The sequence below is a fragment of the Parasteatoda tepidariorum genome, chromosome 5 (genome assembly GCF_043381705.1).
Source record: "Parasteatoda tepidariorum isolate YZ-2023 chromosome 5, CAS_Ptep_4.0, whole genome shotgun sequence".
In the NCBI taxonomy this organism is placed as follows: domain Eukaryota; kingdom Metazoa; phylum Arthropoda; class Arachnida; order Araneae; family Theridiidae; genus Parasteatoda; species Parasteatoda tepidariorum.
The window spans coordinates 20,347,162-20,361,733 of record NC_092208.1 but is presented as its reverse complement, the minus strand read 5'-3'; the positions used below and the strand labels follow the sequence as shown (position 1 = coordinate 20,361,733).

The window sequence follows — 14,572 nt, the reverse complement described above, 5'->3', positions numbered from 1 at the left end:
TGCGTAGCACTGCCAGGCTTAAGATTCAAATTTATAAACACTAGTTTTCTTTTACAGGTTTCCTCCGCAAAGCAAAAATCCTGCGAGGCTTAAAATAACGGTGGATCCACACCGATATTTTTTAGTTATTTAAAAGTCAAAGCATCATGATTAACGAGTCCAGTTTCGGCATAATCTTTTATTTTACTAAACGATGGTGAAATAGTAGTTTAATTCCTCTCCAGCCGGAGAGGGAGAGAGACAGATTTTCAGTCAGATCCGACGGAGTTTAGTTGGTAAACATTATACACCAAAAAGCCACGCAAAAACATTGCTTCTCTATTTTATACTATAATTAAACTGTGTGAAATGGCCAGTCATATTGCCTTTTCTGTATTCTTACGCCTCATCAAAATTATTTATTACCCATGGAAAATCGTTTAATCTTTCCTTATATGGAAGTGAAATATCTTAAAATAACTTCTCTTTTGAAATATAAATCTAATTATTATTCATTGGTATGTTTTCAACCTTGAAGTCCCAAAATAGAATTTCTACACTTATCCTTTACCAAAGATATTATATGAAAACGAAAGAGTTTCAATGCTTTTATTAATACAAAAGTATTTATAATTTTTGTATTACATNATATATATATATATATCTTTTTTAAATTTCTCAAGAAATTCTTTGGGAACTACTCTATAATTTTAGAAACATTTAGTTCATGCGATTTTTTTACACTTTGCAAAAATGTGTAAAACTTTCAGAGGTTTCAGAGACCGAATAAATTACGAAAGAAAACAAGTATTCTTGAATACTTTATGCCTAACAGTCAAGAAATAAGTTTATAACTTGTATCAATCATTTTGGTTCCTATTTACAATGACAGCATGAAATTTCGTACATCTAGCTTAAATACAGGTATTTATGAAGAAATGAACATAACTAATAAAAACAAATTATTTCTATCTCATGGTTCTTTTTTTTTTCTTTTTTTGCTATAACTTTTAAAATATTTAGTAAAATTAAACGAAATGTTTTGAGCAATTTAAAATGTATTACAAAATTATTGTTTTAATTTTTTTTTTTTAAATATGAAAAAATGCATAAGATGTCAGTATTTAAAGTAATTATTTTGTACTGCGCTTGCTCGAAAAAATGTAAAATTATTTTTGTTCATAATTTTATCGTTAATCATATTTGGCGACTAATGGAAAAAATTGTTTTAAATCTCTTGAAATCGTAAAAGTTTTCAAGCAATTTTTTAAATATTTTTTTACTTTTTAAAAGAAAGTTCATAACGATGAGAGGTCTTTCCAATATTCAATTTTTTTCATGCTGTCCAGTGACTATAGAGTAGTGTAATTTGCATTACAACATAATAAAATTTGTGAGAAATCTTTTATTATTTTGAATTTTCTTTTAAAAATAAGAAAAGAAACTATTTAGAAAATTAGGCTAATTTTTTTACATTTCCAGGATATTTAAATAAGTTTTTTCTATTAGTTTTATAATACGATTTACTGCGAAAGTATGAAAAATTAACTTTAAATGCATGCATAACTTTACTAACTTCTTTAAATACTTATATATTAAGCATTTTTAAATTTTTTTTCAAATTTTAAAACAATTTTGTAATTAGTTTTAAATTGTTCCAAAAACTTTTAGAAAGTTATAGGAAAAAAAAAGTACTAAAAGGCAGTATTAAGTTGTTAAGTTATAGATGAAAAACATACGTAAAAAAATAGTTTTTTTAAGAAATGATCATATTTGCATAAATATTTTAGCTAGATTAACGAAATTTTCTGCCATAATAATAATTAATACATAATAATTGCAAAATAACAATAATTATTACATGATTATTACGTAATAATCGAAAAATATAAATAACTATTACTTAATAATTGTGAAACAGTGATTATCTATAATAATAACATAAAAATTCTACTATAATAATCATTACATAATAATTGCGAAAAATAGTAAATAAATAATAAGTTTAATTTTACGTTTCGAAAGTAAATATGCGGCTTCAAACGTTCGTGTTCTTAAGGAGTTCTCTGAATTTTCTTTTACTGATAGCAATATTATCATTACCAAACCATGGCCGTGCACCACGCTTCATTTTTAGGGCTCTATCTTTCAATGGTCAAGGTAGGAATACCACGTTAGTTTGATCCTGGTCGGACGAGGCCGACAGTACCTAAACTGCTACACTTCTTTACCACAATCAACGAGAGAAACGTACCCCTAGCCGCGTATAACAAAAACGAAGATAGATTATGATAGATTTGGTCGTCAGCCATTAGAATCAAACCTACTACCCCCGGCACTAATGATAGCAGCATTTCTGATTTAATGCATTAATTTTGAGTTTCAAAGTTTAATAGAAATAAACCATCACAAAATTAAACTATCCCGATAAAATGATGGTTAAAACACATACAATTATAATTAATTTGTTAGGCAGTATATTTTATTGCACGAGTTGGAAATGTCGTTTAATATTTTAATACTTTAGATAATTTGAATATACTTTAGATTTGCTAGAAATAAAATTTTTTATAACTATATATATATTATTTAATATTACTTCAGAATTTCTTTCTTTTACCCTTATTGTTAATTTTACGTAAGTTGCAAACAATAATGATCAAAACTAAACCTTGAACTCAGCGAAAATATTTTCCAGGTTAAATTATATTCATCAAACAAGATCAGTATTCCAATTTAAGCTTAATAATAATAAATCTAAATTCGCCACATGCACCGTAACTAATATAATTTCCAGTATTATCGGCATCATCTGTTTTAGAATGATTATTATTTTAATTCAGAGCCCTCTTTCTGTTTTGTTACGCAGAACTGATACCAGGCGTGATGCGCCCGGGACAGTGTCAAGAAGAATTGATGGGCGCAACAAAAGGACTACGTTTTTCAAAGTGCATCACTTAACTGTCAAAGAGGGGTGGGGAGATTGTTCAGATCCACCTTCTGTTTCCGCAAAGGGATCTGTTTTCAAACAAGATTGGAATAATAACGAGCCGAACAGAAAGGCCTGATTTACTTTTACGCTTTACAATAGCTCTGCTCCTGAATTGCACGTCAAGAGCGATTTATTTTACTTTTTTTTTGTGAAATAGCACTCATTTAAAAGTCACAATATACAAAAAAGATTGCTTTTTTCTTCTTAATCCCGATATTTTTAATGGGAGTAAGGGTATCATTTATTTAAAAGTAGCAAAGTTTAGGAATAGCTAGTTCTGTTTTATTGCGTTTAATAAATTTATATTCTGACGCATTTCATTATTGTTCTTTTTTCGTTGTTCTTGATGTTCTTTTAATGAACAAAATAAATAAAAAATTCAATATAAATATTTAAAATATTGTGTCGTAAAAAGATATACTATACTTGATATTTTTCAGTATTTGTATAACTGACTGATATATATTGACTGAAAAAAATTCCGCATTAAATTACGGTAACGAGTACTTGTACCCAGACTGATTGTACTTTTTACTGCAAAAGTCATTTGGCACATGCTACCAAACATAAAATCTGATGCATTATAATTTTTAAAATAATAGTTGTAGCAGAATCTCTGAATTACTTTAATGAAAGGAATATTATTGTAAAAATTATGATATACTGTTTTGCGGTAAAAATAGATTTTACGATAAAATGTATTTGACGAATGATGCAACTAAAGTGTTGGCACTTAATGCCGTAATTTGATCCAGAATTTATTACAGTGTATGTGGTTTCGTTTTCCTATTAAAAATAGTTTTTGTTCATTTTATTTACAAATTTTATGTTTAAAAAAAATGTGTATTTGTGCTTCTAAATACGTTAAACTGATATTTACAATAATTTGGAAAGTTCTATAAAATATAATGGCCTAAAATTATCTCCAACATAATTGCTGTAGACTATTTTTTTCTTATACCAGGCTATACTTCATAATAATATACTGCAGGATAATATCAACTACATGAAATATAGTTCTATTAAAGTAAAATTAAGAATCTAGATTTCTATTTTTTTAATATAAACATTTTTTCTTTAAATTTTGAATTTCAAAACTAATTTTTTTCCTTTAACATAATTCGCCTAATCAATGTAGTTAAGTTGAAGAGACCGAATTTTTTTTCCATTTTTATTACACGAATGAATAAATATATACGATAAACTATTAGAAATGTGTTACAGTTTATAATTAAATACGCATATCTTATTTCACTAAGAAAATTTATATTAATTTAAGCTTATAGACTTTAAATGTTTTGATTATTTTATAAATTATATATCACTATATTTCTTCTTTTAATAAATATTGGTATACGATGAGAAAAAATGTATACAGAGCAACAACTGATTAGATGCGAAAGATGTTATAAATAAATTTATTTAAGCTCATTTTCAATACTATTAATATCGAATTTTCACACTACATTGCTTTAACAAAAAGATATTGGAAATTACAAATCAGCATTTTAAAAGTTAGTTGTCAATAGCTGATTATCCATGTCACCATATTTTATTTTTGACAGAATTTTAATATTTTAAAAATATTCTTAAGGGATTAAAATAAGCGTTTCTGATTTTTATTTCAACAGATAAAAACATTTGTAAATTATAATTGTACAAATAATTTTCTGAGTAAGATTTTTCATTAAAATTTATAATTGGATCTAAGAAGTCATTGTCATTACTAATATTTTTAAAAAACGACTCACAGTTGTTTTTAAAAATAGCACCGAAGAACTACTTTTTTTTGTTTTCTACTGCGTGAGATTTTTAACAGATCTTAAATACTTTCGTATATCTGATTTCAAATCTACAATCGGTTTTTCTCTCAAAGTTGTAGTCTTTTTTTAACAAAAAATATTACTTTTAGACTATTTTTTGAGGCGATATGCAATTTTTAAAAATGCTACATATAACAAGTGGCTGCATAAACGTTGTTAGAAAAATTTAGAGATATTCACGTTAATCATCAGAGTTAAAATTGCCTTGGCGAGAAAATGTGGATCTAAGCAGTTATTGTAATTACTTTAGTTTAATATTTTTTTAAAAACGACTCACAGTTGCTTTTAAGAATAGCACCGAAGAACGACTTTTTTTTTGTTTTCCACTGCGTGAGATTTTTAACAGATTTTGAATACTTTCGTATCTCTGATTTCAAATCTACAATCACTTTTTCTCTTCGAGTTATAGTTTTCTTTTTCTTTTTTTAAATATTATTTTTAGACTATTTTTTGACGCAATATACAATTTTTAAAAATGCAACATATAACAAGGGGTTGCATAAATGTTGTTCGAAAACTTCAGAGGTGTTTACGTTAATCATCAGAATTAAAATTGCCTTGGAATTTGGAATTGCCTTGAAACTTGGAATTGCCTTGGCGAGAAAATGTCGTCATGCGCAACTGGGGGTGCTTCTGAACAGGTCATAATAGAGAAGCTCCCAACCCGCACTCGGTGACAATGCCGAGCATTGGTTTCTATGCAGCTCCAATCTTAATAATGTTCTCTAATTCCTCTAAAAATTTGTCTTAACATTTATGTGACCCGTTAACTGTTATATATAACATTTTGACAAAGAATAGAATAAAGATATAATTAAAAAAAGACTCGGCAGTTTTCGGAGTAAAAATAATTACAGATTTGAAATCCCCACTCCCGAATCAGGCAAGATAAAGATATGTAGAAATGCAATAAAACATTTGTTCCTCAGCTTAAACAGAAATACTTCCTTTAACGGAAATGGTATCTTAATTCCATTTGAAAATCAATGGTTTACATTACCATTTACAAACTTAAAAAAAATTATAATTTTTTTTTACAAATAATAAATACGTAAATCATGAACGTGATTTGTGATTTCCAGATATAAAATTTTTTGCTTTTCTTACCCAAATCATTCATATGAGAATTAATTAGATGGAATTATTTTTTATTCATGCAGTATTATATTACGTATTTTGTATATGCATCTACCTGACAGTTCTATGACATATATTCGAATTTATTTTGACACAACGTATTAATGAGACAACAAATGAGCAAGTGAACCTTCGCGTAACAAAGATGAGTCAGGATAAATGTTTCAGAAAAGTTTCCCACACACGGAAATAATCAGGATATTAGGAGGAAATTGGTTTCTGATCGACGGCCACAAATCACTTTCTGCATCGTTATCACTAAACTTTTTTGCCCCATTTTATTGATGTGTCAAAGAGACATACACTTGATCATGTAAAAGTATTAACGTGGTATTTTGAAGTTCTTTCACCAAGATAAATAAAAAAAGAGGTTTAAGTCTTTTTTTAAGCAAAACTATAATTTTAAATTACATATACCACCTTGCCGTTAAGAATTATCTGGGGTTTAGAATGGACAAATTTCTTAAAAATTTTAACAGCTATTAAAAACAATTTTTTAAAAAAAAACTTCAATTTGGTGACACCATGATGAAAATTATCAAAGTCCCTGCCATATTCTTAGTTTTTTAAAGAACTTTTTTAGCTCATAATGTAGTATTGAAGTACGTTTTTAAATATTAAAGATTAGATTGCAAATGCTTTCTTTTCACAAAATTGTGGTTTTGCTTCATATTAATGCTTTGCGAAATTTTTAAAATAACCATAGACGGAGCTGATAGGCAAAACTTAATTCAACAGCCATGAGTAATTGCTGAAGGCTCGCATTAGTTATGAAAATAGCATAATATTGGCAAAAATCATCATTTCACATGCCTCTGAAAAACAATCCTAAAATGCAAAACCTCATATGCTCAATGTTATTTTTTAGAAAATATACATTTCGCATTTTCAAAAAAATCAGATACAACAAGTTAAAAATGCAAGCACAAGCTAGTGGAAATAAAATTTAAAAGCGCAAAACTTCCCTTTATTATATTCAATTTTTAGCCTAATGAATAAAATTAAATCGGAGACAAATATGTTTTTCACTAAAGCTGATTTGGCAGCAAAACGTAAAATTAATAAATGGAAAACGACTCTTAAAAGATTTACTCAACATTAAAATCTGTACTTTCTCAAGAATTGTAATTCAACTGGCTTTAAACACACCTATTATTAATTTTTTAATTATTCATTTCTTTAAAGAAAAAGTGTTGTTTTCAAAAATGTTTGAGAAAGATTGTGGAAGGAATTATTGTTTCTTAAGTTATGATGTAATATCTAATTACCACACATTTTGAGAAAAAAAATTACTGAAAAGTAAATTTAATCAAATAAATGGTTTCAGTGATATGCTCTAAGGTATCATGAAAAAATTACTAAAATTTTCCCCATTTACCAAATTTTAACACACATTGTAAAGTAATATTTTATTTTTAATTTTATCAAAATCCTTATACCAAAGCGTTTCAGTAGGAATTACTGAGCTTTTACATGTTCTAATAATCTAATAGAACCAGAGACACGGTAAATTTTGCCATATTATAATTCTGAAAATTTTTTTTTATTTTAGGGTATCGCTTTGCCTACAAGCGTAAGGTAACTAAATGGTGGTTTCTCTTTTTTCCTTTCTTTGTTGAAAGAGCTGCGAAAAATATTGTTAAGGAGATTGTGTAATACTGTAGGCTTACATTATTGTGGATATTGTTTATTATTACATAAAAAATTATTCCAATAATAATTATAAAATTTTTTTGAAAGAAATATGTCGAAAAATAACACTTAAGGAAAAATTAAAACAAAATTAGCTCCATTTGCATGTTAAAAATATATTTGAAATAAATGCAACTATTATTTTTATATCATGTTAAAATGACCTGAAAAAATGTAAGTAGGCATTAAATTATATAACAAGTTTTGAAAATATGTTTTGATAATGCTCCTAAGAGTAAAAATTATTTCACAACTGTAACTGTTTAAATTATTTTGCAACTTTTTTCGCATATCGGGCAGATTTCAATTTCAAAAGCTGGATCTGTGTGATACTCTCTCTTACCATTTCAAATATCTTACGAGAGAATTTCGAAAATAGTAGTTTGATTTGCATATTCCTCAAGGCTTTTACCAATCATAATACTTATGAAAATATTGACAGTCTCAGACGAATTTTAAGATGGATTTTCGATTCTTGAGAATCTAATCTTCAATGGTCATTATAGTTCTATTCTATTTTTAACACAAATAAAGATTAATTTTGTGCTGAAAGTATACCGAGAATGTGGAATACTTTCAATCAAATATTCACTCAATAAGATGTGTTTGTTTTAATAACTGAAATCTGGGGTTTCCTTACATTCTGAGTCGTGTTTAAAATTCTGAGATTATGAGGTTGAGCAGGCATCAAATGGAGCAGGAATTCAAAGGATATATTTTTTTTCATATATGGGCTAAAACGTACAGTTATATAAGTTATATTTCACACGCTATATCTTATACTTACACTCCTCCAGAGATAAATATTAGCTACAACTATTTTAAAACACTCACATCAGAAGGGTCCTGGGTTCAAAACCCGGACAAAGCATGGATGTTCCTTCATTCTCAGTACTATCTGTCCTTAATGAGAAAGCAACGTTGGTCTACCTAATCTAGTGTCCCTAAAAGAGTGGGCAATAAATCTACCCTACTAATACCAGAATAACTAGTGTCAATCGGTTGGACATTGGAAAAGAAAAACTATTTTAAAACACATTAGGCAAAGTAATATTCCTTTTGCTAAATTTGGTTTTAGAACAAGTCGCATAAATTTTCGTCAGTACTTTTCAATTAATATGATCTTCTATTTGAGACTAATAGTGGAAATAAATCTTGCTTAAAATTCGTTTTCTTACAACACATGCTTAAAAAGAAATGAAGAAAGGAAATATAATCTCTAGTATCATGCAATACTTGCAAATTATATTTTATAGGAATTCTCTTAATAATCAGTAAGGTAATTCTTTAAGCTTCGTGGTATTTGGCGATTTCCTGACACTAATTTTGCCACTTTTATTTTTATTGCACTCCTGGGTATTAAAATCATTAAAACGTAAAACCTAACAGCGTTAATATGCTTCAAGGCAGTCGTAAATGAGCAAATTTGATAACTCCAAAAACTAATGATTGCGTTACACTTTATTTCATCACTTAAAATGCAAATCAAATGCATTCAAACTCAATTTTTAAAATACAGTATTTTGAAAATGTCTGCTTATTTGGGTTTAATAAATAATGATATATTCACAGTTTTATTGCACCAGTTTTATTATCTGTAGCTAAAATTAGATGCTATGCTAAGATAAACAAAATTTTCATTATTCATTAACTTCAACGCTCNACATATATAAAAATATATTGATACTGTTGTTTTCATTTGTTTTTAGCATCCTTTACAAAAATTTAAGGCATTTTTGAGGCCTACATGAAGTTATTTTGAGGTGTACGAATTTTTTTTTTTTACATTTCAAGCAAATACGTATGTTTTAGACGTGAATAATTTCACTTGATCTAAATTAAAATTATTTCTGAGTTTTACATGAAATTGATTTTGTGAGGCGTAAATGCTGTTGAAATTGAGGTAACATATATTCGAAAATTAGTTTTGATACTTTGGAGTAAGAATATTATCCTTTAATTTCGCCCATGTAATTTTTTTCACGTTGTAAAATTTCGATGTGTCATAATTATTAAAATTTCCTTTAAAAGCGCCTTTCGACGCTTTTTACGTCGCAAAAAATAATTACAATTTATAGTTTTCAACTTTGTTTTTCATTTTTTTCATTAATTTATTTCACAATAAGTGAAATAATATATTTCGTATTTTAATAATTTAAGGTTAGGATATACAGCATGAGACACATGTCTTTTTCAGAGTTAAAAGTAAAATCTTCCAAACACACCTCAATTCCAAACAATATTGTTTCAAATTTGCTCTAATTTAGATCTAGAGAAGCTGAAATTCCTCATTGAAATTTATTTAATTTAAAAAATCAATAATTGCTAAAATTTTTATGAAAAAAAAACTAAAACTACAAATATAATTCCGATAAGCTAATGTGTTTTTAGATAACCAATAGATTTTTTTATGGTAGGAAAAAGACTAAAATATATTTTTACTTGTAATTAGAGCGACAGAGCAAAAATTATATACACGGGACACCGAAGTCCATTTTTCGCCAAAGGGTAAAATCGTACGTAATCAAAAATATTTATACCTTTTTGTGTTATTATAAGAGAAAGTAGAAAATTTTCCTTTATGTGGAGTAATATAAAAGCGTAAATATCTATTGTTAATTATGGGAATTTAATTGACTTCCATAAATCTCTAAATTTATCCAACTTACAATTATGATTCATTTATTATGCTTTCATTAAATATCGGATCCTATAGATCGAGAGGAATTCCAAAAATGATGCTAATGGCTTTCAGAAGCAATGGAACGGACATCCCAATCATGATATCTTGATATCTCTCTGTCTACTATTGTAACTGCCTATTGTCATATTCTCCAGAAATGAGATATAATAGTAATATTTCACAAACTATTCCGCCTGGGCAATCGCCCGATTCGGTTCTGTATCTCAGCTATTCATTAGTATTCAAATCAATTCATTTGAATATCGTGATTTGCATTTAATATGTTTCACAAACCATCATTTAGGGACATCTCAAAATTGTACTACTGTATGTTCTTTTAAAATCGTATTTATATATGACATTGCATATAAGAATCTATTCGAATAAAATCAGGCATTATATTAAAATAAACTATTCTTAAAAATATTGCATAATAGTAAGAATATATTGTGTTCTAATCATGTTTTGAAATGTTTTCCAAGATTCGTAATATCATGTTCCTTTTCTTCCTTCAGATAGATTGTGAAAAATTTGTGTTTTATGTTTGTGCATAAAAGCTGTGTATTGACATATTTAAATATGTTACATTTTAGTATATAATTTGCATTGAATACTTTTCGTTCAACATAATTTAGGTAAATCCCTAAGATTACATAAATTTGTTCAATTTTTTAAAAAAAATTCTTATAAATGGCGAAAATCATTTAAAATAACTTAAGCTACTACTGCAATAAATGAAGAAATTTGATATCTCATAACTATTTTTAAACTAATTCCGTGGTTTTGGCTTTCTTGAAATATAATTTTACTTTACTATTATACTAGTGTGTATCCGAAAATTGAACTCTTTATAAACATTTGAGTTATTTATTTTAAAGCGCCTAATTAGAACCAATAAATATTAAACGAAGCAATAAGGTAAATGTTTATGTGTTTAATGATTATTTTTTTATTAAATAAATTAAGTATCTACGCTTAGAACACTGGATTGTCACGCACTATAATAATTTACCGTCGACTACAGCTTTTACGGATAATTTTGGTTCTAGACACGGAAAAGTATTGTATGTGCTGTACCTAGACAAATGAGAGGGACTATCATTTATTTATTATTGAACCAATAATGATTATCATTTTTCTGAAAAATGAGAAAATATTTAATATCATTTTTTATTATAAAAGCTAGTAGTGAATATCTTTTATTAACTGTAAGGATCAATAAATTAGAATAAATTTATTTTAATTGCTCTCTTTTCATCCAATCTGTTTTGCTTGTTGATCAAAAGTTATCTGAAAAAGGGGCAAGTGACGCGATATGTTTTACTTCGAATTTAATACTAATTGATTTTTTCTTTATACGCTGTTATGAGATCTTATTTGAAAAAAAAATATATAATGAATGATTTAGAATACAATATAAAAGCATAATTAAGAAAACACAAAATTTTTTTGAAAAAATAATTAATAAATTTAATTATAAAATAATTAATAAATTTAATTATAGAGATAATTAATAAATTTAATTATAAAGAAATTAAAAACTCAAACAATCAAATGTGTTTTCCAGCTATGGAAATAAAATTTAATGTAAATTTCCCCTTATGCTGTTATTATGTTACACACACCCATACACCACGCATATGTGAAATATCTCTAAGCTCCACTTCCTGCTTGCTACCACTCACCAACTCCAAAACTAGTTACACAATTATATTTCGCAAACAAAATTCTTCAATACATTTTAATGTAAGGGATAAGCTGGTAATTTCGCTCGCAAAAGGAAATATCAATACAAGTAATGAGATTATTAATGACAATATAAACTATTAAAATAATTTAATTCCAGTTACTCGAAAAGCCAATTAAATGAAAACACAAGCATAATGTGGTATAAATTGAATTTGGAACTCATGCTGAATACGAATAAAAAATGTATTATTCACGCAAATATAAAATGAAATAACTATTTAATTCATGCTCAAAAAGCGAAATGTCGGTTGCAAAACAATATAAAATAATTTAAATTTAACAAACCGATAGGGGTACTATCAAATATTTATGCTCAATATAAAATTAAAAAGTGAAATAATGGTACTTTGGGTGAATGTGTGTAACGGGATGTGTTTTAGTTCGCATTAAATACAAAATGTTTTTCTCTTAAAATATAGTTATGAGAGCTTATTTCAACAAATATTTATACCTATACTAACAAATATTTACGCTCAACAGTAAATAAAAAGTATAATAATGATAAACATTTACTGCTGGATATCTACAAATCCTTTCGAAATACATTCTTTATTGATATTTTTTCCACATCATTCACTAATGATTTGAGTTTTAATGCCATCCTTAGTGAAAAAAAGGAAGAAAAAGAATCAAAATATGACTAAAATCGAATTTTGTAACTAAATAGGAAATATTAATAAATAAATGTTTTAGCAGAATAGCCATAAGAAATAATGATAAAATGTAAAACTTACAACTGAATATTTACAAAACCTCTCTATATGCATCATGCTTTATTGATACCACTGACCTCTATATATCAATGGATTGCACATACTAGTTTATACCGTTAAACTAGTTTTACCGTTTATACCGCCGAAAGTTTATACCGTTAAAACAAATTATGGTAATTTTTGTTAATTGTTATTATGAGATAAAAATACAAGATTTTTTGTAAGTATTATTCATAAGATTTATTCTTAAGATTTATTTATAAGATATTTATTTATAAAAAGAAAAAAAAAGTTGCCTACTTTTGTCAGCACTCAGAGTGACACATGATCTTGAGACATATAATACCTCCTCTACTGGAATGGGATGAGAAAAAGTTAATTTCTTGGATTGGATTGAATAAATAGATCTTTTTCTCTTTGGATTGAACAAACTTCAATTTATTTGATTTACTTTATATTTGTTTTACTTTACTATTTACTTTGAACTTTACTTAATATTTTACACTTTATCTTTTACTTACACTTTATTTTATATTTGGCAATTCATTTTATACTTCATATTATACATTGAATTTTAAGTGTTACACTTTACTTTTATTTACACTTATTTTCAATTTTGTACTTTAATTTATTTCCCACTATATGCCTTACATTTTACTCTTTACTTTTATTTTATAATTCATGCTTCACTTTTGTACAGAAATTAAACTTTATTTCATATTTTATATTAGAAGTTTTACCTTATTTTACTTACTTTTACTTTTTAATCTATACTTTACTTTAAATTTCACTCTATACTTAATTTAAAGTTTCACTATTTTCTATATTTACTAAAATATTTTACTTCACTTTTTAAAATCAACTTTTCCAATGTATATTAATAAATTAACTAAAAAAAAACTATGCACTCAAAAATACGGAAAAATGTAAAAATGAAAGTTATGATATTAATGAAAAAGCGATATTGCTAGTATTCTGGATTCTCAAAGCGATTAGCATTCTAGTAATATACAGAGATTGACACTCTTTCTACATCATTTCATGCACCAATGATTTAAACCTTTATGCCTTTGCGCAACATCTTTGAAAGCAATGATTAATTAACTATATCCACAAATGCGTTGAAATTTGATCTATATTAAGACTGATTTTGTTGAAAATTTCTCTATGACTTATTAATGATCATGACAAAAGCTAATTGAACGGAAAATGGCGTCTTGCATCTTCATTGTCGAGCATTTCGCTGTCGCATGTTAATATCACTATAATTATTTTCTATGTAATTTCATGCGAATTTATACATTGTTCAGCTATATGTCACTATGGTTACCAAGGAAGATATCTAAGCTGATTCATTACAAATCAAATATAGTTTGTAATTCCTAATGAAATAATACACAAAATTAGTTTCAAATAAGCAAAAAAATACAAACTCTAACAGGAAAGCTAAAGTTTAGTTCAACAAGTAGAATTTGAAACAATAATTGAGTACTTGCCCTTTAAAAAGAAGACCACGTATGCCCATACATGGGACCAATGACGTCAGCGAAAACTGATCATTTATTAGTAAAATGGCGTGTTAAAGTTAGGCTTAGTTTTTCACATAAGTTAGAATGTTAAGTAACGTGAAGTTAATTTAATACAGTGTCGTATCACATATGGAATTTTATGATATATAATTGTTTCTCATAAACGTTTTTTACTTAACTTAAATTTAGTATTTGTTTATGTATTTTATTGTAAACATGACATACTTTTATTTCGTGTAATTGGCAACTTCGACGCAGATATATATATATATATA

The 14,572-nt window shown here is 26.8% G+C and overlaps 1 protein-coding gene across 2 annotated transcripts in view; it reads left to right on the top strand.

Annotated features, from left to right (window-relative positions):
- LOC107436612 (zwei Ig domain protein zig-8-like) overlaps positions 1-14,572 on the top strand; it is a 466,930-nt gene that overhangs the window by 24,652 nt on the left and 427,706 nt on the right. The gene's annotated exons all lie outside the window — the stretch shown is intronic.